The following is a 25,362-nucleotide window of genomic DNA, read 5'->3' on the forward strand; positions in this document are numbered from 1 at the left end:
CCCTCATACCATACTCTAAAACATACCAAAAAATCATTCTGGGACTGCAATGGGATCAGAAGATAAAAAATAATATGTGTAACTATGTGACTGATAAAAGCCCCATTACATGAACTATGAAGAGTCAAATGTCCCTTAACACTCCCTACAAAATGTGAAGGAGTTATCCTGGGTATAATTGGTCATGAAAGAAATAGGTTAGGCACAGGGAGATCCCTAGCCGTGTGTGTCAAGCGCAGGTCCGGCATATTGTTGACCGCCATATTGAATTCAACGCAAAAATGTCAAAGGAAAGGGAGTGATGTGACATATCAAATGAGGCTAGAATTTCACGAGAAATGAAGTGACGAAGGATTTTCCAACGTATCTTACGCCAGCAAAAAGTTATACACATATCTTTCACTTACGATATATGCACATTATAATGTTGTCAATGTTCCTGTGAGCACACTCGCTGACGTCTCTCACACTCGCATAGAACATTTGGTAATGTAGCATATGCAACAACATCGCAAGCTGCAACTATGCCTTCTCTCAGATGGTCAATATCAGGGACTTTTAGCGCATGCACCATTCTCTTCAAATGTTTCTGAAGGTAAAAGTCCTCCTAAGATGTTAGATCTGGGGAATGTGCAGGCCTTTTAATAGATCCCCGTGTGCCCATCAATCTACCTAGAAAATTACCATGAAGAAATTGCGAAAATGTCCACATAGTGTGGTCACACTCTGTCCTGTTTCAAAACTCTAGAAAAGTGCCATATCCCGTAAGCAAGGGTGAAAAAACCTGTTCACTTAACAAATCCAAGTAGTTACTAAGTTCTATGCATAGTTTCAACTCCCCAAATTTCATGAAAATCGGAGATGGTCAGGTTAAAAATTGCACATATCTGTGTTGATTTGGCATGGAATGACTCATATATTTTTTACAACATGTATAACTTTCATGCACGATATGTTTTACATATATGCAACATGGAGCGACGTGGACACTAAATTGTGTACGTATTCAAAGTTTCTTTAATACATATTATATACAACATATATTATTTAAATACATTACATAACCAATTCATCCATCTCACAATAAACCAACAGCAAAAATTACATAAATTGTCTCTAAATGTGAACGCTCCCTTTCCTCAAAACAATTGTTCATGTATTTAAAACAAAATCAATTAATCAATTATATCTTTGTCTGGTAAGTTACAATACATTACAGAAAACAATCATACGTTGCGAACGAAGCGAGCAACAACATTTTTGGATCCAATTTTTTTTTTGCAGGCTGAAATCAATATTGATTTAAGAGCGCAATAATTTCACGGGACGCCAATGCATTCTCTCTTTTACAACTCTTGTGCCGATGGTGTAGTGGTAATATCGTCGCCTTGTGATCAAGGTGTCCCGGGTTCGATACCCGGTGGAGGCACATGACACAGTGGTTTGGATCCTAATTTCAACTGCCGGTCCAGTCTTGATTAGCCTTTCTGTGCATACAGTGGACTTAAAACCACAAATCAATCAATCAATTTTAGAACTTTTTTCATATAGATCGTTCGGCGCCCAAGGCCGACTCCTGCCGCCCCCAAGCTATGGTTATAAACTTGGTAAGCCTAAGAAAAGTAGGAATTGCGAGCAAGAAAATTTTACGAAAGTATTTTTATTTGTATAAAATGTGAAGTTCTGGCCGGTAATTGTCCCTCTGCAGGTTCACTTGGACGTCAATGTTTGCCCCTCTTTAACTCATTTCCGTCCAAGGTTGGGGAGGCAATGCCCTCCCTGTGGTTGCGCCACTGTTTACAATTTCACATAATGAGACTCTCTGAAAAACTTGCCTCAGAGCATTTATAAATACATGTATAATTTGAATAGGATTTGGATTAATAAAAGTTGTAATTTTTCACGTATACGGAGAAAAATCCAAGTAGAATTCACGCATAATTCTCGGTGAGTAGTCACCCTGAAATTACACAAGTATAACCGATGGCGTCACGTGGAACAGGACGTTCGTTTATGTCGCTTTTCTACAGCTTTTTGAGCAATGGTGACGAATGAGATGGTGGTTATATAAATTAAATCACAACCACAGCGTCATTGGCCTGCAAGAATGAGTGCCCAAATGTTTACTCCTTTGCACTTCCAGGGTGTACTCTTCCGCAATACTAAAAATACGACACGATACGCACTGTGATATAATATTATAATAAAGCATAATATGTCTCGCCTACAATAAAACACTGTAATACTAAATTGACTTCCTTAAGAAAACCATGTACACGCCCAAAGTCTTGGGTCTAGGAGAGGTTTCTGGGGCTTCTACAAAGAAACCTACCTCTATTGGGGAGACAAAAATATTTTGAAAAGGGGCACAAAATGAGAGACTTGAATTATTGATAGGCTAATCGAAACTGAACCTACAGTTTAAAGTGTGACCGAACCATTGCATCATGTGCCTCCATTGGGTATCGAACCAGGGACCCAAATAAAAATGTTGCCTAACTATTCGGCGAAGAGTGGATTTTCATAGCAAATTTTCATCCAATCGTAAGTTCTGCAATCTGCGTAGGGTTAGGCAAACATCATAACGTACCTGTATTTCAGGATATAGATGTCCCATTTTCATTGCCGGTGACTATACCTAATCAGTATTTTTCAGTAATTTTGAACTATTTTAAGTTTTATTTCAACCTACTTCAGGATTTTTCGAGCCTAACCAGATTTTCTTTATTTTAGGATTTTTAGAACCTATTTTAGGATTTTAGAGCCTATTTTAGGAACCTAAAAGCATACTTTTTAGAACCAAAAAATCCGAGGTCTAGTTATAAGAGTTGTTCGAAGTTGTTCACACGCTATATCGACACAGAACCACAACGAACGCACAATAGATGGTATGGGGACGCTCAGCGTGTTGCCCTATGCCCTGTGTAAAAGCAAGCCTGCGAGGGGGATATGATTCCACTTGGGTACAATTTAAAACTTCTTAACATTACGCCACAATAGAACTCTAGGGCAACCACAAAACGAATCCATCAAAATGAATTTGGGAGCAGACATTTTGCTTCAGTTTAATCACCGTGTGGGGAACGAAGAGTATAATAAATCATTACTGTATATAGTACATTCCATAAACACTTTTAGAATGTTAAGAGAGTACGCGTCACCCTTTACAGCGCATTGTTAAGTGAATTCAAAGTTCACTTTGTACACAGATAGGTTAATCGGGACTGGATCCACAGTTTAGTCGCATCCGAACCGCTACATGACTCCACGCGGTATCGAACCCGACACACCTTGATGACAAGGCGACGACGTTACCCCTACGCCATCGGGGAGGCTAATAGCATTGAAAAAGGGATAAAACTGGTGGGACACTCACAAAGAAACATGTTCATCATGAATGAATGAAGTGAAAAATGTGGGCGCGTCCTCACTTAGGCTATTTGCACCCATCACAAATAATCAACACGTCTGACTAAAATTTCCTAAACAGGTTAAAAGCTGAGGCTGTAGCACATGACAACACACAACTCTACAGAATATTATATTGGCTGTAGCTTCAGACGCCAGAGACTCGTTGGCCTTTGGGCGGTTACGGGAAAGCCACTCTATTCCACATGCTCGAACCCGGTACCTTCAGAAAGCGAGGTGTCGGAAATTGCAAGAAAAAGTACATAAACACTCACCATGCAGAAGAGTTGATCCATTTTCAATATCCATATTGGAACACACACTTAAAAAAACAAAAACTTCACAATACTAGAGATCAGATGTAATCTGACTGGATAAAGCTTGAAAAACAAAAAAAAATGTGAAAGTTTACAGCGTTCAAAAATAGTACCACGACACCAATCGCATTATGATCCGAACACACAAACGCTAAACGAAAATACCTTGGCCGGAATTGAAGAAAGCGCGAGAAATGGCATGCACACACAAAAGAACTCGCACGGGTGCCATTCGGAAAGAAAAGCTTTGGGGGGGGGGGGGGTATATTTCTTCACCAACAATTGCACAAATTTGGCACACACAAACACTGCTCCACGCCGGTCGCAGCCGATGTGAGAAAAGGGCCGGGTTCCCACATTTTTACAAGCGCTTGCTCGCGAGTCTCTTTTCCTTCCTTGCGCTGCACCGTTGCAACGGGAACGGAGTGTCTGCCGTTGTGACGCAATATCACCGACACTCAATCAACAATGCGAAGGGGAACAGGAGTGAAAATGAACCCCAGTCGGAGTACGGAGCAGCGAGTATTGTCCAGTGTTGCCAGGAGTACGGATTTCTCTCCATACATTTTGCCACAATCCGTGAGGTATTTATGTTCCCCTACAGCCGGAGAATTTGACGTACCGCTCGCGGAAATCATGCAGCCAATCAGCGTTTGCTGAAGTCGCTACTGATTGGCTCCGATAGTTAGTGTTAATTGTGGAAAGAGGAATGAACTATAACCCACGGTAACTTGGTACTCTGGTTTTATCGAGACGACAGAGATGAATAAACACCCATGTTGAGGCCGAGGATCGAACCTTGCACCCAGGGTGCGAAACCCAAAAGTTTCCAGAAGGGTGAATTGTTGTTATAACAACAAAGATAAGCAATTCGTTTGGACTTCACACATCCTTTAATAAGGATAATCTCCTTCTGTGCGTGCGTTTTCTTCTTTATGCAGTGATAGCCTAATCAGGACAGGACCTACAGTTTACAGTGGTATTCGAATTTTATGTGACTTCTTTGTATCGAAACTGGGACCCTTTCATTACAAGGCCACGACGTCTCTGTTTCTGATCGTTCCAGAGATCATGAACATGCCTACACCAAAAACAATAGAAATACTTCAAGTGAAAGTATGAAATCTATAGAGAACCACAAGGAATAGAACCTTCGGCCAAAACTCTCCGCGCACCTTTCACTCCACCGGTTCAACTCGGGCCACTCTGCCCCTCCCCTCCACGCGGGAGGGCTATGTACGGGAATCTCGAGTCTACGAGGGATTTTTTACATGTGGTTCCACTATCATTGATTTGATTGATAGATTGGGTGTTCTAAGTCCACTTTATGCACAGTAACGCTAGTCGGGACTGGACCTACAGTTTAAAGTGGGATCCGAACCACTATGTGCCTCCACCGGGTATCGAACCCAGGACCCCTTGATTACAAGGCGACGACGCTACCCCTGCGCCATCGGGGAGGCCTTTATCATTGATTTACATAAACAGAAGCAAAAACTTATACGTAATAGAACAATTTCAACTATTTTGTGATTTCTTGACATTTTTAATCCGTTGGTGAAGAAATTAGTTTGCCATCTTATAAGTATCTGCTATGTACATAAAAGCAACAAATTAATTATTTTATATATTTAATAATATACTAATTGATAACAAATAACTTGTGTGTATAGAGGCACTCTACTGACTGACAGATATGCTCACAGAGGAGGGGGGGGGGGATAATGTTAGTTTTCTTTCAAGAACAAATATCTATGTGCAAAAATTACGATTTATAAAGAATTTGTTGAAACAGGTCACATTGTCATAATTTTTTCTCATTGTAGTTAGCATTTTATCTCATGGGTGTCTACAATTTTGTGAAAAAAAAAAATAATTTTTACAGACCAAGAACCAAATTTTGCCACACCAAATCATTAAGGCAATTAGTGTACATGAACATGTCTGAAAGAAGGTCGCTATACTCCAGCTAAATGTACACTTACAATAACACTTAACCACTGGAATATTTACTTCACATGAAAAGGTAATACGAGAAGGGAAAACTCAACAGTAGCTGACTGTTGGATATGGGGAGGGAAGCAAGTATAAGTGTGATACTTACAATGTATTGACTAATGTTCACAAAATTCATTCTTAATAAAAAAAATCATAAATTATCGCATAAATAACACGTAATTATAGTACAATTTAGTAACATACATTTAGATCCCAGTTACTATTAACCAAGCACACACCAAAAATAGCAACAAAAAAGTGGTAAATTCCAATAGTCACCTATTGTAGTAAAGTTCTACATCAAATAGTTCAAATTTTACTGTAACTACTGATACTACTCAGTATTGTCAAAACGTTTTAAATTTATTGCTTGCTTGTCCTTTTCTCTTTGTTCAAAAACGTACTTTTAGTGCACTACTACAAAAATGTAAAATGACTTTTTCCAGAAAAACAGTAAATTTCCCTGACATTTCCGTTGACTTTTCCAGGTTTTCCGGACTGGTGGACACTGTAGCTTCCATCATAAATTTCACCAGAACCAAAGAGAATTATACCCTGTCCCAGCTAACTGTGGAGCAAGACCGCGCACAGCGGCAGAGAAGCGAAGGAAATCGAGTAGCCAGAGCAAAGCAGTACACGCTGCTGTGAAGGCTGGTAACTGCAGTCGTTTTCCCCCACTCCACGCAATTCCGTCCCTCTCACGTGTTCATTGGTGGAGCCGTCTCGCGTCACTACTTGCGCAGAGACTTGTTTCGTTTGCCTGCTCCACAGTTAGCTGGGACAGAGTATACAGCATAATGCAAACAACAAAGAATCTAAAAGAAACATTAATCTCGTTTAAAACGAAGTATACAAGCCATTTTTTTTTTTTAAAAATGTGGAAACAGTTGACGTATAAGAAATAGTATAATCGCATCTTTTTATCTCTCCCCAGAACATTCACACTAGAAACGAAACCGTGCTAGGCGCATGGACATTTTTCACACGTTCACAGAACCATCGTTAAAAATGATTGGCAACACTGCTATTCTCTCTCTCTCACCGCAAAGTGCAAAGCGGGTGCCACGGGGTATGACCCGACCTGTATGGTCCCGTTAGACCCGTACTTAGTTCTATAATAAGGGTTTTCTTTATTTAAATAATAATAATAAAAAAACTCTGACTAAACAAATGACGAACGCATAAAGAAGAAATATTCCACTTATTCTTTGAGAACTTGCTACTTGCTTCCGTGCTCGTGCGATTGTGACATGAGCAGCAGTTCGAGTTGGATCTAAACGCGAGAGAGAAATGTGGAACGTTAAATGCAGCGGAGCCAGAGAAAATTGACATACGCGTATATAATAGGGATAAAAAAAAGTGGTCAGAAGAATGCCAACGATCTGGCAGTTCGAAAGAACGTGTAAAATAGCTCCAAAAGAGCAAATAAATTGTCTCCCGTCTTTCTGTACTACGCAGCATAAACAGTTCGTAAGATTTGATTTTCGTGCCACGTTTTATGCTAACTATATTGCATCAAATTATAAACCTATTATACGCGTAATATAGATTCTTTACCAGCAATAAAATATAAACAGGGTGTCAGAAAAATCCTGTTCTGGGGGCAAATCGTAGTATCTGTGGAAACTGGACGATCGAATGCTTATTTATCGATCTTGAATGAATGAATTTGTTTTACTTTGCGTTTCTGGACTTTTGGCTAATTGCGAACATGAGGATGAATGGTGATGAACGAAATGACGGGACAATCACAAACATATATGAACAGGACACCCAACACAAGTCAAATACAGTATTATGCTGGTCATAGGTCAAGACGCCAGAGCCTCGCTAGTCTGCAAAATGCAGTCCAGGGTATATTACGTGGAAGTAAGGTTGGCATTTGGGTGTCTTGAGAAAGGGTCACATGTTGCACCCCTATTTATCGATATTATGTATCGACTAATTACCATAGTGGGTCATAACTGACCCTATTGAATGAAGTAACAAGCAAAAGTGCCACACCACTATACCCTGTCCCAGTATCTCTGGAGCTAGCGAGTAGTGGCGCCAGACGTCTTCACCAATGAACACGAGAGGGAACAGGGTTGCGTGGAGGGGAAAAGCGACTGGAGCTACCAGCGTGTTCTGCTCCGCCCACTCGCTTCCTCCCCTTCTCACCCGTTACGTGCGGCCTTGCTCCAGAGATTCCAGGGATAAAGTATGTCCCAAGCAGCAAATATATCCTTGTGTGATTCAGTCCTAAGACGGATGCGGAAAAAGTCAAAATATTGGGGGAAGGGGTTGGGGGCAACCAGGCCACGCAAGTAGGCAGCGAACAAACCAAACATAGAAAAAGTCATATATACACACAATGGCCAATTTTACATATGCAAAAGAAAGTAGTGGAAACGAGGTTTGGTGAGTTCACAGCTGTCGATGCACAAATGCACCACTGGTGTGACAGGTCGCAAGCTTTGGTGCAGCGTCCTGGAACAATGTGAGCAAAAACAGCCTTCTGCGTCCCTTGCATGACTAACGAGATGGTGTCCTTCAAAGCCGAGCTGTACTTCCTGCTTGCCTCACAGTTCAGCAGATGCCGAAGCAGCAGGTAGCAGGGAATTTAATAGATCGTGGTTTTAAACATGTCCAGCCTCCCTCAAGCTGCCTGCGCGGGCTACTAGAATCACTGTTAACGAATAAGGTTATTGTTAAAATGTTAGCAGAAATAATGCTAATGAACAATTAATATATTTTCCTACTCGATCCACCAGATGAGTGAACATCCAGCATAACTAAAAAAAAAGGTAAAATGTTCCCCTGTGCATAGCACCACGCCATGAAGGCGTATAGGCGGTGTGGGGGTAACGCCCCACTCTTTCTTGATCCGGTCCTGAGTGGGGATGATGTGATCAGCATCACGCCCCTGACCGCCTTTACCCCCCAGGGTTTCCCCGCCCCGTACCCATGTTATTCGACGCTGGGTGGGCGCCGGGGCCGCTTCTACCGTTAGAAAAGTTCCCGGATTTGAACCGGCCGGGGATCGAACCCGGGACCTCTAGTATGGTAGTCAGACGCGTTACCGACTGAGCCACCTGTTTTTCAATATTTTATTTTACATTTTACACGGTGTGGTGAAATGCATAGCCAGTTATATTTTATGTAAGTTTTACACACCACATTCAAGAAAAAGCTTTAAAAGTTACGGGAAAATATTAGTCCTCACTAAAAAAATTGCAATTTTCAAAACCGTGGGTCCACATATCCTTTACATCAAATGGTAGAAAAAAAAAGAACGTATGACTGCCACCCGGAAGACCCGGGTTCGATTACCGGGTGGGTGATCTAAAGTCGGAATTATTCCGGCCTTGTAACAGCATAAAGCGGCTCTGGGGTTCACCCAGACTCAAATTAATGGGTACCTGGGGGCAACGGCACCCGGAGCGTGGTGCTGATCACATCAATTCCAAAATGGCCAAGATTGAGAATGTGTGGGGGCCTATCCCCTAAATGTGCCTACTTGATAACTTATATAAAAAAAACCTCTGGAAAAACATTGCTCGAACACTTTTTGTTCCTTGTAATACAATGCTATCGATACTTCTACAATACTTAAGTCATCCCATTTGCGAGGAGCACCTGCCCCCCGTGACCCTCTCGCTAAATCCGCCAATGGGTCCAGGTACCAGAGCCTCGTTCGTCTGCAAAATGCAGTCATTTATGAATCAATTTATGAATATGTTCTATATTATGAAATTTTGTATGTGGTTGAGTGAAAGAAAAGGCATGAGCCTTAATCTCCGCCACAAATAAATAAATACATACGACGTGGAAGAGAGGCTGACATTTGGGTGCCTAGCATTACATGGCAATCAGCTGATTGCATCGCCATCGCTTGCTTACGGTTGAAAATATGACGACAGCGCTGGTGAGCTAAATTCTCTTCTTGGTCAACCTGTACTTTTGTACACGACTGTACAACTTCTTCAAATGGTTATCAACGTGAGGTTAGAAATGCTCGTTCCAAATCGTAAAAACATGTTATCTAATATGCGCTTTCCCATCAACATAGCATTCTAATCACTTCTTTCGAATTCCGGCTTCGTGTAGGTCCCCGACAAACGTTGCAGGTCAAACACATTTTTGTCACGCACCGATCCGATTTTGCATTTCCGCCGAACGCTGTACGTGATAATAGGATCAGCTCGAAAACAGTAAACAGACATGTCGACACGTTTGCAGTAGATAACGGGCTGTGTTGGAAGGTCCGTGTTCAAACCCCTGAGAGGAAAGCTAAATGTTTTCGACTCTGTTTGTACTTGGCCGTTTGCGTCGTTGTCCTGCCACTGTTTTGTAATCGCGACGATGAGATGAAAGGATATTCACAAACGCATATGGACAGGGCACAAAACGCAACGCCCACAGAACCGACCTCAATGCGCTAGGACGCCAAGAGTCCCGGTCCTTTTGTGAGTGTCCCTTCAATTTCATCGTATCATCACCACTCATCCTTATCTTCGCGATTACCCAAAATTGGCAGAAATGCAAAATAAAATAAACCACATCAATCAATCAGTTGTCGCGATTAGCAAAAAGTGGCAGAAAAGCGACGTAAAATAACCTAATGCAATCAATCAATAATCCAAAACCAACTTAGGGTACAACACCAGGTCTTTGGCCTGCAATTGTCTGTCATTTTGGATAAATAAACCCTATACTTATGAATTAAATCATTGCATTCGAAGAAGTTCGAATTTCCCATCATGTTCAAACTATTCGGGAGCAGAAAAATATACATATGATACAAGAATATATTTTTTTGGAAGCCAACGAAGGTTCATAGTTTTGTTTTCGGTTGTCCGAAATATTCTTTTGAGAGTTTGTGCACAAATTCATTTATTCAGGTCGCTGTTTTATCGCATTGCATTAATCATGACAATGTGAATAATACATAATTTCCTTCCCAACCTGATTTTTTTAAAAAGTACTTATTAAATTACTAATCTAGTTGAAACTAGATTCAGTTGCGTCTTTGCCTACAAAGTCTGATTAGAATATCGAACTAAACACAAACACTTTTTTAAACCTAGGTTCACTCCAGATCTCTAGAAGTACCGGTCGTGTTAGGAGCAGCAGTTGTCTAATCAGTGGGGGTCTGACTGCCACGTGGGAGACGTAGGTTCGATTCCCGAGGCGGGAGATAGAAGTCGGAATTTTCCGGCCCTGTAGATACATAAAGGAACTCTGGGATTCACCCAGCCTCAGAGAAATGGGTACTTGGGGGAGTAAAGGCTACTGGAGCGTGGTGCTGATCACATTTTCAAAAATGCCGTGATCGAGAATGTGTTCAGCTCTATCTCAATACCCCCCTTCATGTGCCAGCACCTTACCTTACCAGTCGTGTATTTCACTCTTATTCACGAATAAATGTTAAATCTGGTAGGTGAGCAGGTGTTTGGTGACGTTCAATATGAATTGTTTGTTGTCCGTGAACAGCTAAATATCGAGCAGTCAGGATTTGGGGTCGGACTTCGGGATGCGCGCTGGTTCGAGTCTCCTTAGGGAAGCGTAACAACTTTTCTCCCGAGATTTAGGCCTTTGTATGGAACCGGTGGCCACACACCATCCTGAGGCAATTGGGGAGCTACGAATGAGGAGCGTAACTCGGTCATCAAAACCTACGACGACGACTGGGGGGTCCGTCGTGCTGACCACACGTCACCCCGTAACTGGTTGGAGGATCTCCCACCCCAGCAGGTGGAAGTGAGGCCGGCAGTCGGTAAGTAGGCCCAGGTTCTCAACGGGCTGTTGCATCATGGATTATTGATACTTACATAGTTTCATATTTCACATATGCGTACATACATACACCTCATCTGACAATTGCATCACAATCAAAATATGGACGGATGATTCACAAACACTGACGTCACACGCCGCTCTGTGCAAATATTAAACGTCACAACTTGAAAACAGAACGTGAGCAATGCTTTAAAACTTACACATTCCCGAGTGTTGTGTTAATTGAAGTACTATTCCCTGACGGCACGAGCTCTTATGATAAACTCGCTTGCTTATCTCAAAACAGTATCTCGACGCCCAAACAATATGTAACAACATTCGCCACTTCTTGCATCAAGCCCAACATGCTGGACGATTCAGTGGTGTGGCGGACAACCTGAAATTCATCGTGTTTTCTTTAAGCACACTGTCTTGTCTAACTATTGCACAGCTGCTGCCGGTTGAGCCGAGATTGTGTAAACCAATAGGGAAGGTAGAGCGCCATCTCTGGAGGACAAGTCTCAACCAACCTATTCGCCTTCTGACGTCTGCCGAAATGCATTCATTCTTAGGCTAAATGCATTCGTTGTTAGGTTAGGCTTGTTAGGTTATCTTAGCAAAAATAATACATTGTTGGTCAAGCCTCGATAAAATGCAGAGAAGGCGAAAAGCGAGTAGGTTGTTTGAGGCTTGTGCGATAAGTGAAACCCTGTTCAAATTTTGGAGCCAGCCTGAGATTCGCTATAGGTTGGTTGAATTGTTGTTTTAAGTCCACTTTATACACAGATAGGCTAATAGGGACTGGACTGGGATTCGAACCACTGTGCAATATGCCTCCACCGGGTATTGATTTCAAGACGACGACGTTTCAAGATTCGGTATTCGCGATTAAAATTAACCGATATGCCATCTGGTGGAATTTTCAGGAAGTACTCTAAGAAGGATACGTTGTGTTGAAGTCGTTTAAAACATGGGGAATATGCAAGAGAGTAAGGTCTACTGTTCAGTTTTTTTTTTTTTTTGCTCTAAATCGTTTTATGGGTCAGAACAAATTAAAAGTTTTCATGTGTTTCCATCTCGTGGAATCAACAAAATGAAATTTGTTAATAAATCAGAGAAAACGTAGTTGACAGAAGATTGATATGGGGGATATAACACTGTAATTCGGCAAGGAAATTACGAAGAATGCACGAGTCTGCTTACTTTATTTTTCGATATATATATATATATATATATATATATATATATATATATATATATATATATATATATATTACCATGATAGTAAAGTTTTAAATTGTACTTAATAAATAGGTTTTTTTCCCGAAAAATCATGAAGCGTCTTACCCAATGCGTTCATATATTACCGGTATTACGTATGTGTGAAATTTGGAACAAGTGCAAGTCGATTAAGAGAGAAGATGAAAATAGTTTGAGAATGAGTTAATGTCAAATGTAACCAGAAAAAAAAGTGGACATGCTAAGGTTACCTTTTCATTCAGTACGATGTCCTTTTTCAGTGAGTATAGCCTGGTCATAAAATCGTGAATATTATTATTAAACCAGCCTTTCTCTTTCGAGAAAGAACTGCAACGATATGTTCGCAATTTTCTCCTGTCTCAGCTTTTCAAGTACAGATCAATTTCAATTCCTTTATTTCAAATAATTTCCGAGAACCCCAGTTACAACATGACGTGCAGATGATACAGCACTGCTTTGGCCAACCCGAGCGTATACATAGTTCCGTCTGCGTTTTCCGTGTTATTTTTGCCTATCATAATTAAATGCTTCGCTCTCAGTACAGCTTCACGTTTGTTAGAGTACCTGGAATTCACATCGCATTCGCAATATTTAAAAATAATGCGTAATTTAAACGTCTTCTACCATACCAGTCATGGCAACACGCTGCTATTTTTGTACTACTGCTGAATGTAAACAAATATTCCGAAAATTTTCCTACTTAACCTACTCAAATACATTTCAAACATTTTAATTTACTTTTCTCAAGTTTTCGGTGTTATCGTTAAAACGAGAATTTCACTTCTGTAGCTATAGGGAATGAACCAAGATTGACTCGGTAACTGCAACTGCTCTCTACTACGAGACTAATTCACACGTACCAAGATGTTTGCATGGATATTTACTGAATCAAAGAATCGAAACTACTGACTTAACTGACCAAAATACGAATAAAAATTCAGAAAAAATTCCCTTTCAGGCTTCCCAATCATCTTATAGGCCGTTACAAATTACACGAACGAGAATCCAGATATTCAGACAGCGAGAGAGTTAAGTGGTCGACTTTCCGCTGGCCAGCGAAGTTCCCGGATTCGAATCCCGACACGGGTATTCTTTGTGAATGTCCCTGTATCAATTTTACTTCAACATCCCTCATCGTCACGATTAGCCAAAAGTGTCAGAAACGCGACGTTTAAAACAACAAGTGCAAGAATCCAGATAGAGAAATTCTGAACCGTTAAACATCACGTGGCCTGAAAATTTAGCACACAGCCTGATTGTAAGGGAATTCCGTTAGCATTTTTAACTGTTAAAGGTGAACGTTTGAAAACAATTCCTTGTCTTCTGTGGTTAGACCACCGACTGACACCTGTGACGCCCGGAAATCACCCGGCGTCATTAGTAGTTGCATGCCAAGTCTTTTAAAAATGCAAATTCGGTCAGCAAGGCATACTTCCTGGGAGTTGTCAACAGATGCAAGTTCAAAAGTGTGATGTGCGTTGTCGTATGCATTAATACAATAGGATTTCACTTTCAGTAGATTACTCGCGACGGTTGATGCGAAAGGCCAGTATTGGAACCCAGAAATTTCCAATGCAAGATCGTGAATAAGGGGGTAACCAGTTTTCCATTGGGACTTGGCGAAGTAGTTAGCACAGCCCTGGGCATTGGTGTTCTTGCAAGTGTCTTGACCAATTTCATTGTATCAGTCATACTAATCCTTGCGTTTAGAAACAAGTGGCAGAAAAGCGAAGTAAAATAAACCCTATCAATCAATCTAGGAAGGGGGGACAGTATTTTCCAAAACTAATTCATATAGTTTACTTCACTTCGCTTTTCTGCCACTATTGGATAATCGCCAAGATGAGGATGAGTGATGGTATGATGAAATTGATGAAGGGACACTCACATATAGTACGGGAAAGTGAGTTAAAAGTATAAAGGGGGGAAGTTTTCGTGAGATAATTCCTAATTATAATTTAATTTAATATAATACATAATATGTAATAATAAGGAACCTCTCTTTATATTTTTAAATTAAAGTTTTATTCTAGCTTAAATCTCCCTAGTTAAATTTTACATATGTATTTATTAAAGAGAGGAAAAATTTCCGTCAATTTTTTATGGGTTGAAACGGTGTATTTTGACTTAGTTCGCAGTGTGTGGGTTTGTTTAATTTTAGTGTAAATTAGATTACAGAATTTTGAATTTTAATATTTATTTTGTCCGGTCCCCTTTATATCCCACTGAATACGTCCATGAACGGGACTAGTCGAGACGAGACAAAACAAAAACTTTTTCCCAGGGAAAAGGGGGCAATTTTGAATTACTTGAAAGGGGAATAGCATTCATTTCCCTCTCCAAAGTAAAAAAGCACAACGAACCAAATCAAATTCTTATCATTCATCAAATCCATACACCAGCACAACAGAATCTCGGTAAAAGCACAAGCACACACACATTCAACAAACACAATAATTAGCATGCCACCCTATTTGGACATTAGTGTATCTACTATTTTAACATTGCCCAAACAATTCAAAGAGGACAAAGAATACTATAAACCTTACATAAACTAGCTCCCAGGCCACCAGAATCTGCTCAATTCTGGCAACACTCAGGCACAAACAGGAACACAAAATAGATAGAATGAAACTCAATGGGTATCTGCAAACCATAACCAAGAGAGCCATCTATAAACAGTGAAATACAAAGATTGACTTAAAAGGCATAGAAAGGATACCATATCGCCCTGGGTTATCCGAAAAGATAAGCAGGATTGGTTCAAAATTTCAACCTAGGACAAGAAACAGCAGTAAGAAGACACTAAGAAGTACACTATCGAACACCAAACAAGAGAACCCCATAGCTACAAGCCAGTAAAAACAGCATATGCAACATACGATGTGAATGCCAACAAGCGTTTCCAGGAGAATATGCATGCTCTCTAGATTACATTTGGTTTATCTTACTTTGCATTTCCACCACTTTTTGGCTAATTGCAAAGGACACAGTGTACAGGTTGGGATTCAAAAGTGGGTGTGCTAACCACTCTACCACGGAGGTTGACCACACAAGGGAAACAGAAAGTTTAAAAATAGCTGAAAATGCATGGAAAGAATGGTATAGAATTCAATGGAACAACATAACAAACAGTACTCTTCAAGAACTAAATTAGAAACTTATGTCGCCCCTGTCAACACATGCCTTTTAAGCACTAAACTATTCAGTCTATGTTGTTAATAATAAGTGTTGAATCTTTTCTCTGAAGATTGTTAGTTTCTTGCCATAAAAATGTTATTGTTAATGTTACAATAGGTAATGAATTGTTTAACTTAAATCAGGAAAAAATGCTGAAACTATGGAAATATAAAACAACTATGTAGTAACCATGGTAAATTGTAAACAAAATTATGATATAAAAGAGCTAGAATTTTGTAAGCCTATGGGACATTATCCTGGTTGCCGAAAGGCTGATGGTTCAGGGGACGTTGGGTAATATCTTGCTTCAATCTTCAGATTGGCTGGTGTACTTGTGATCAATTTGGCAGATAGTCCACAAACCCAACTCTGAATAAGGCGTTCTCCTGCATCATCAAAAAGACCAGGGTTATAAACTTTGGTACAATTAATAGGTTTAGGTCTACAAGTTGTATCAGGTGAATTGTCTGTTTGAAAAGTGTTTGTATATCATCGGAAGTTTAAGTAAATCTTCGAGTAAAAGATCTTAATGATCTTTCATTTCAAACCTACATAGGTGATAATTAAAAATAAATCCTGCACCACAGACCTCGCAAGGGCTTGGTCCTACTAACCCTTAGAAGCCTTTCAGAACTCCGATAAAAGGGTTGTAAAAGACTAACATAAAGCCCTAAAGGCAGAAAGTGCGTATCAAACTAAGGCAACTTTCATAACAGCAGCCCCAAATCCTGTAAGCCACCTTAGTTTATAATTGAAGCAAATATGGTGTCCTCTTCTCTGAAAATGGAAACGCTAACTGAACTGTAGCGAAAAGTAGTAACAGATTTCTGCAGTGGGGAAACACCATGGGTTAATTAGCTAGTGTAGCGGTCTGTTGTAGGTTCGATTCCCACCACCAGCAAAAAATTGTTCACCTGAAGACAAGAGAAAAGGTTCTCGAAAACATTCTGTTGGAATATGTACAAAGTAATAGAAACAATAGACAATCAATAATGTTCAATTAACTCTGCTTTCTAAATAAGAAAGAGTGTATAACCACCATTCAAAGAGTTATTGCACAAATCCTTTTGCAAAACCCTAGACACCTTACTTCATCTGTAGCCACATCGAACACAGTCTTGTTTTCTTCCAGAATCTGTCTGGATTCAACAGTAGCAGTATGCATGCAAAGTCTGAATTAGGGCTGAGCCGATACTGATACCCTGACCGATTCCAACCGTTATCAATGTCGATACTTGTGTAGTTCCAGTTTAAAATAAGGAAGGCTAGTTACCGACATGTTACAATTCATCACACCACATTCTATTAATGACATTAAATAACTCCCAAATTATTCTCATGTAGCATTACATACATGGTGTGTCTACAAATTTTTTAGACTGGCTTAATTAAAAGTGTAAATATGTGAGACTTGCAATAAGCCTTGGTTAGTCTTCGATGTACATGCCACCTAAGTCCACACACTTAGTTTCATGGCTGTACAACTGCTGGATGCTCCTGCGGATATCTTCTTTTGGGATTGTGTTTAAGTGCCTCGTCACAGCTTCTTCAATTTTCAAAATGGTATCAAGACGTTGACCTTTCAAGTCTGGTGAATAAGGCAGGTGGTTTAAAATGACTTGTTTCCATACCAAAAATTGTTGGGACAATAATTGCCTTGTGGCTTGCCGCATTGCGGTGCTGCAGGAACCAGCACCGGATTCAATCAGCTCTGGTCTCACTCGTCGTAATCTCTTTAGCAAGCACTCTAAAATGGATCTACACACAGCTTCAATCATCAATCATCCTAAGTGACTGTGCCTGGTTTTCATTCAGCTTTTGACGAACTTTTCAACATTACAGCCAGTTCGACTAGTGGAGGGACGACTGGAATCATGCATGTGCCACATCTATCCGACAATCTCAGAATCAACGATGCCAAATGAAAACATTGGAATGACAAAAGGCTTCATTGCCGTACGCAATTTTCAGCATTTCAACGGTTTCTGAAGTGGTTTTACTGAGTTTTACACAAATTTTAACCGCCACTCTTTGTTCTGTTTTAAAATGCATGATGAGGGTACGAAACACTGCACTAGTTTAAAAGCTGTAACTCACTCAATATTGCACCGAATCCGACACCAATTTCACTACACTCTCACTATATGTGACACTACGTAATATATGTGTCAAATGCCACATGGCAGCATTTATCTTGCTACAATGTTGCCAGCCTTAGTACACACACTGTGTAGCATTTTCATGCTCATTTGGCCGGTTCTATTTATGTCCTGCTGTCCATTATTCTCTTTCATTTGCAATAAAAACAAATCCCTGCAGTATCGGTATCCACCAGCAGCCGCACTGAAGGGTAGGAATCCACAACCATCCCTCCTCAGGTGACATACATCCCTTTCCCAAGAACTCTGGAATCAGACCAGTATCATAATAATGCTGGTTTTGAAAACGTCCACATTCTTACCCCAAGAGTTTGTGATCAAGAATTGGAAATGAATGGGTAATTTTATTTTTACAAAAACGTTGACCAGTTACATGCCCTAAAATGTCATATTTGGGTGCAGCACTTTACTTTAGTCCTACCTTTGATATTGTCATCTGCTTCCCAGGAAGGTACAGCATTTCTTGAAAATCTAAATGGAACTTCATGTGTCAGACCCCTAAGTCACAAGGAATGGTGACCGAACCTTTGAAAAGGGCAAATCTTGACAAATGGGCTGTTTCTCTTGGTGGCTGTTCTAGCCACTCAAGATCATTGGTATCGATGAAAATTCAACCGATACATCAGTATCGGCTTAGCCCTAGTCTGAACGGTCATTTGCAAATGAAGATTCCATACTATGCTATGTCCCAGGAGTGTGTACAGCAATGCCACGCATAACACTCAGAGAAGGAGTGGGCAGAGAACGTGTTGCTTGCCCCAGGCACTCCTGGGACAGAGTACAGGACAATGAACATCACTTGTGGGGTCTAAATATATGTGTGCAAATCTTTAGACAGGTATCATATACACAGTACATAACAAAAGAGCTTATAGTAGTTGCAGTTATATCAGTATGTTCTTGCTATCATTGCACATTATCTTTACATCTCCATATTGAGGAAGTACAGATTGTACCATACATGACATTGCTCCTTATTATTCAAATTTTCTTGAAATGATTAATCAAACTACAGAAATGAAGTACCTAATTAGAATAGTGTGTTATAATGCTCTTTACACACCCATTCTTCAGAACAATACATTATTTATATCATGGAAATATACAAGGAAGTCCTTGAAATGCATGAGATTGTTATTACCAGATTCTCAAGATAATATTGCTATCACTGAAAACGTTCTTCGTTCAGGATAAACTGATAAAAAGAAACTATAGACACAGTATTATCTGCATTGTTTATTTTACTAATCATTGTGTTCACAAACAACTATATCAAGTCACATGCTAGCAAGAGCTTTCAATGTGTAAATCACAGAAATGATGTGCATTACATTTGACAGTGCAGAAACTTTGCTATTCTTTTGTCCTAAAAAATATGTGTAAAGGTGAGAAATCCAATAGTACTTGATTCCGCCATACCTTCAATTTGAAATGAGGCGAGTGCAAAATTACAGCTTAACCAAGATGCAAATGACCCAAGCAAACTTACAAAGTAAAGTGTCCAGTCATTTGTTTTTCCCTCTTGTGTATATGAACCCTGTGACTATAGCAGCTTTCTTATATTCATCGAGCTGTCAAAAATTTATGCTACTGGTTATATGGAACACCAACTAGAAACACAATTTAGCATTCTGCCATGCAATTGGAGAACGAATGTGCTGTCTGCAAATTGAACATCAAGAGAAGTGCCAAATTCTGTAGCCTATTGCATTACGTGAATGTTGCTGGTCAAGTCTGGGATGCAGGGATCTTTTTAGTTAACATTCTTTATTTACTACATGATTACTGAAGTAAACAAAATCTAATTGTTTTGCAGAGCAGTACATCTCAATGAAACTAAATTCCTTACTTTCTTAACGTGAATATTATTTCCATTATTCTAAACGTACATTCTAGATTTTTTAATTTTTGGAAAACAAATTAGGCAGTGTCCAGACAACCTCCCAACTCCTGGTGTGCACACCTCTGAGAAACAGTTTGAATTCCATGCTTGCCCTCTCGTATATATAACCACACTTCAATACAACAACATCTACTGAGGCAAAGAAACAAAGGCATCATTCTACATACACACACAGAGTGCTTAGAAGTAGCATGCCATATGCAGTGAATACCTTGCTGTGGCTACTTTTTGGGGAGGATCATCATTTTAATGCTTAAGAACTTAAGAAGACTATTTGCAATTGCACCAGACAATAGCATTATTGTTGACTGCACCAACTGCAAGCACACAGGAATTGAGATATAGTTTAACAAAATTGTTTCGTAAACTAACATCAATTTACGAGTTGAGCTTAACGGTAGATTAAATGCAAAACATCATTCATTCAGTTCATTACGCAACCAATAGATCCAGAAAGTAACTGATTTACAAATATCTATATTAGAACTTGGATCCAACGTTAAACTGTAGTTCCACTCCCTTTTAGCCTTTTTGTGCATAAAGTGGACCTAGAATAAATTCAGTGCCATTCTATCCTTCCTCTAGTAACTTACTTCCAAGAGCAATTATGGGCCTCCCTGATGATGTAGTGGTAATGTCATTGGCTTCTAAGAAAACTTACAAAAAAAAAAAAAAAACTCAAACAAGAGCAGTTACTTGCCGAACAAGTTTTTCAAAGCACAATTTCTAATAATTTAATACTTTATGCAACATTTTCTCCAAACTTCAAAATTACTTCCACGCGAATTTCCAATATTCTAAAAGATCAGTGTCCTGACTGCTTAATGATTTCATAAGTTTCACGGGAACATAAGAAATGTGTTTATTACACTGGATTATGGTAGAATACATTTTAAATATGCAGAAAGCATATAATTAGTGAGGAATTGGGTCATGAAAAGTGGTTTGTACAAGTGACTACACTTGTAACTTGCTGCTGTCTGAAAAAGTCTCTTCACATGGAAAATAATGTGTACACATACAGCAGATAATGGAAAATATATAATAGAAAGGCAATCAAACCTAACTATCCTGACCTATAAATGGCATACTAAGCTCAGAGGACCATAAAAGAAACCGGAAAAAAATTGTTCTTAAAATCAAAGCTTCATTTTTTTCTTCATAAGTTACAAGAGAGTAGTTGAATAATTTGATAAAACTTATTGTTTGGTGGTTTAAACTACTGAAGCAAAGGGGAAAATAAATAAAGTGCTAATGTAGTAGCCTATTTTCATTCCTCCTTCAAGGTTACATAAAAACAACGCAAGGTTTTTCTGTACAAGAAATTCTCCTTTTCGGAGTGGGCTTGGCATAATGCAGTAGTCGGTCAGCATCTGAAAATGTAGTTTTGTTTCGCATGCATCAGATTATAATTTATGTCATGACTAAAACTAAAGCAAGGGAACCTCAAAGTATTTCCAGTTTGCATTGACAATATTTTCTACTAATGGCGTACTTGATAGGAAATTTAAATAAGCAAGTTATGCTATTAGATGCACGAAACAGGGAAGGAGCTAACAGAAACCTCAGAAATGATTAAGAAAAATGCAACAAATGCTAGAGAATACTGAAAAATAACTTAAAAGTAGAGCTGAACCGATACCGATACTCGAAACTTGCAATAATTAATTGAAATTGGATCACAATTTTGATCAATATTACAGGGTGACAAGAAATAACCCGTACAAAGTTTGGCGCATCCTGAAAAGAATGTAGTGTACCGTAGCCTAATAATTGTTGTGTTATTGGATTCTCCATAGTCTCTTGTAACTGTACCTGTTGTTTCGGCTTCATAACGATTACAGTCTTTGTGTTTCAGACTGTCAACCAAACACAGTGCAATTTTTTAACTGTGGCGTCAAGGAAAGCGTCAATGTGAATTTGTTCGTTTGTTTGTTCGTTTGCTGGTCGTTTGACAGTCTCAGATGCAGTTCAGCGATTCAAGGAGCTCGGCCATGAAGGCGACCGTCCCAGAAGAGGAAGAAAGCCTACCGTCAACACGTCCCAGAACCGCAAGATCATCAAAAAGTGAATTCAGCGAAATCCGAGGGTCTCCATGAGATCGGTATCAACCGCGAATCGGTGCGGCAAATGGCGAAAAAGAACCTCAACCTCAAGGCGTACAAGCTCCAAAAAGTTCAGCTTCTCACGGACGAAAGCAAGTGCCTGCGACTCAAAAGATGCCACCCTCTGAAGTGCCGGGCCGCAGGTCAGCAATGGGAGCGCATTCTCTTCACAGACGAGAAGCTGTTCACCGTGTAGCACGCGCACAACCACCAAAACAACAGGACCTGGTCTGCAGAGGCTCCCGGTACCTCAGCCACCGTCCAACACCGCCAAAATCCGCAGTCGGTCATGGTGTGGAGCGGAATTTGCTCAAGCAGCAAGACGGCCCTGGTTTTCGTGGATCAAGGGGTCAAAAGCAACCAAGAAGTGTACCGCCGCGACATTCTCGAGAACGTTGTCCTTCCGTGGGCCCAGCAGCACTTCGGCGATACGCAATGGATATTCCAGCAAGACTCCGCTCCGGCCCACAGGGCGAAAATGACACAAGCATGGTGTAGAACCCATTTTCCGGACTTCATCGCATCGACAGAATGGCCGCCCTACTTGCGGGACCTCAACCCAATGGACTACATTCTGTGGTCGATTTTGGAGGCCAGGTTATGTGCTAAACGACACCACAGTTTGGAGTCGCTGAAGCAATTGCTGCGTCATGACTGGAACCGATTGTCGCGCGAGGACCTGCGGCCAATTGCCCAAAATTTCAAAGCCCGTTTGGACCTCTGTATCGCCGCCCAGGGAGGCCACTTCGAAACCGGCTGAACATCTTGTTCCTAAGGTCCCATGTCATTGTTCTTCAGTGTTGTTTTGCTCAATTGTTTCGGTTTAATAACTTTATGATCACAAACATTAGTACGGGTTATTTCCTGTCACCCTGTAGTAGGGGAGAGTGGGGGAATAAGTAACACATGGGGTAATAAGAAACATGAAAAATTAACATAGCCAACAATTTTAAATTTCTAGCATTGATAATTTTTCTTGCATAGTTGGTAACCCAATGTACCCAGAAAAAAATAATGTGCTCAATTGTGCAATAAAACGAGCACACAAAAATTATAAAATAGGTAATTGACAATTTTTTTTCATCTTATTACCAAGCTGTGTATTTTAAGGCATTCTATTCATTAAATTGGCTGAAGTAAAAAGATACTCAACATATGTATCTTATTTACCCATAAAATTTTAATGCACATTTTTTAAATATTTTTTACTACAAAAGATGAAAATGCTAGAAAGTAAATGTAATGGCAAAAGTTTTGATACAGCTCTATATTTTCAAAGCAAAAGCAACCGACATCTTCAAATGCTTATTTCTAATAGGTTTTATGGTAAATTAACAAAGTAAATCATATTTGTGACTTTATAACGTCCTTTTTCTTCTCTGCATATAGTGTTTTGATTCTAGCTAGGTCTGAGCAGCTTAAAGTAAATGGTTCGTTTCCATTTAAAGATATAGGGCCACACAAGATAAAGTCTTTATGTACACTTTGTATGTCGTCATAAGAAGGCCAATTAAAAGTACCCAAAGATTATTTGAGGAACTTGATTATGCAGCTGTCTTCTTGAACTTAGTAACTCGTTCCACATACCAGCTGATGCCATAGTAAATGGCATAGTATCTGTTTCACTATCTTCTTGATCTTCATGAGATGACTTCTGCTTGCCATGATGAGAAATCAAAGTGTTAATGATTATTGCCCAAAGCAAGGGATAATAGACATCATGTATCTTATTAGCCCATTTGCTTTTCATATTTGGGGTAATAAGATACATGACAATAATCACACACTATTTTTGTGACAGAAAATTAACAAACTAGGACCAGAAAGTCCTACCTTTTGTCCCCAGAATCACATAAAATATCAAGAATGTATAATCTGTATTTACTATAGGAAATAATATTAGTGTGAAAATGCTACTTTCTGATGGAAAAGTTTCACACAAGCATAAACAAATGATGGAATAACCTTCAACCACAATCTTCTTCTTCTTATTTTTTTTTTTTACAGTGATAGACAATTAATGAGGCTAGCTTGTGAATTTTTTTCAAATTGTTACTTTCACAAATAACGAAAATAAAAAATAAGTTTCTTATTCCCCCATGTATACATTCTTTTCCAATTATATGAATTAATTTACCAAGAAATTTGGTTTAGAATATTCAGAAATTTCATCAGAATATGAAAATAGATAGTAAGTAATCACAAAATACAGTTCTTCGTGTAAAATAAAAATAAAGTTTGAATTTTGCACAATTTCCAGGATAATTAGACTCCCTGCAAGTGTCGTGCTGCATTTTTGTGGACCACGTGAAAGACCAATATGCTGGGAAAGTATCAGCTGGTATCGGTAGATGAATTCCAACCGATGCCACTGGTATCGGTTTGATACCAATACAATACATCGGCATCGGCTCAGCCCTACTTAAAAGACAAAAAAGGCCAGAAAATGCAAAATAAAACTATGTTTTCTGGTTCTGACTGAAGGGAAACTGACATCTATCAGGTTTAACATTGTCTTCAAGACCCAGAAAAAAAGATGATTCGTTCATCAACTTCCTAGACGTACCGCAAGCCACAAAATGACTTTCGCTTTGTTCCACAAGAACACCAAACCTGATCTGCCCACTTAAATCCACAAAACCATGTAGTAGCAGAATACAAAAAGTGTGCAAAAATATGCAGCAAGTAAACTGAAAACCTGTTCACACGTGTACAGAGTACAAGTCATGCATAAATATTATAATGATATGATTGAATTACACTATCAAAAATTGGGCCTTTTAAATGCCTTACCCTATTGAGTAGTGGTGACCTTCTGTACACCCATCATAAAATGGAAAATTTTGCATTGTTTATGAAGATGGTATTTAACATGAATGTCTTGTTTTTAGTTCGTGGAAGTGTGCGAGTGAAGTAATGGATGGTTTCATGTGGTACTATTTATCATGATATGATATCACTGCTTATAGAAATTTTCTGTTTGATTGGGGTAGTAATGTTAGCCTTAATGCTGTTGGGGCATTCCAGCGTTACTTGTGTTACATTGTACACATAAAATTTGAGATTGGATTAATATAGTCACAATGAATTGATTTCATAGAACTATGATGTACTTTGTGGTGTTTGCTAACAAAAGAAAAAAAAATCAGTATGATGACATAGCCTGAATGCATGAAGGAAAATGTGTTAACGTGTGTGATCCTTTAAAAATGTAGCAAAGTTTGACTAAATTTGTCTGTGAAGCATACAGGCTACATATGCTAATAATTCTT

At 39.4% G+C, this 25,362-nt stretch overlaps 1 protein-coding gene across 2 annotated transcripts in view; it reads right to left on the reverse strand.

Moving 5' to 3' along the window:
• gus (splA/ryanodine receptor domain and SOCS box containing gustavus) overlaps nucleotides 1-25,362 on the reverse strand; it is a 164,990-nt gene that overhangs the window by 96,094 nt on the left and 43,534 nt on the right. Inside the window, exon 1 of one of the 2 annotated variants that reach the window (XM_083132222.1) lies at nucleotides 3,684-4,132. The exons of the other annotated variant lie outside the window; for it this stretch is intronic. The gene's annotated coding sequence lies outside the window, so the exon portion shown is untranslated. Of the gene's footprint in view, nucleotides 1-3,683; nucleotides 4,133-25,362 lie in introns of those variants that run through there. 2 annotated transcript variants of the gene reach the window in all.

This window comes from Lepisma saccharinum, chromosome 12 (genome assembly GCF_977018435.1).
Source record: "Lepisma saccharinum chromosome 12, izLepSacc3.1, whole genome shotgun sequence".
Lineage (NCBI taxonomy): Eukaryota > Metazoa > Arthropoda > Insecta > Zygentoma > Lepismatidae > Lepisma > Lepisma saccharinum.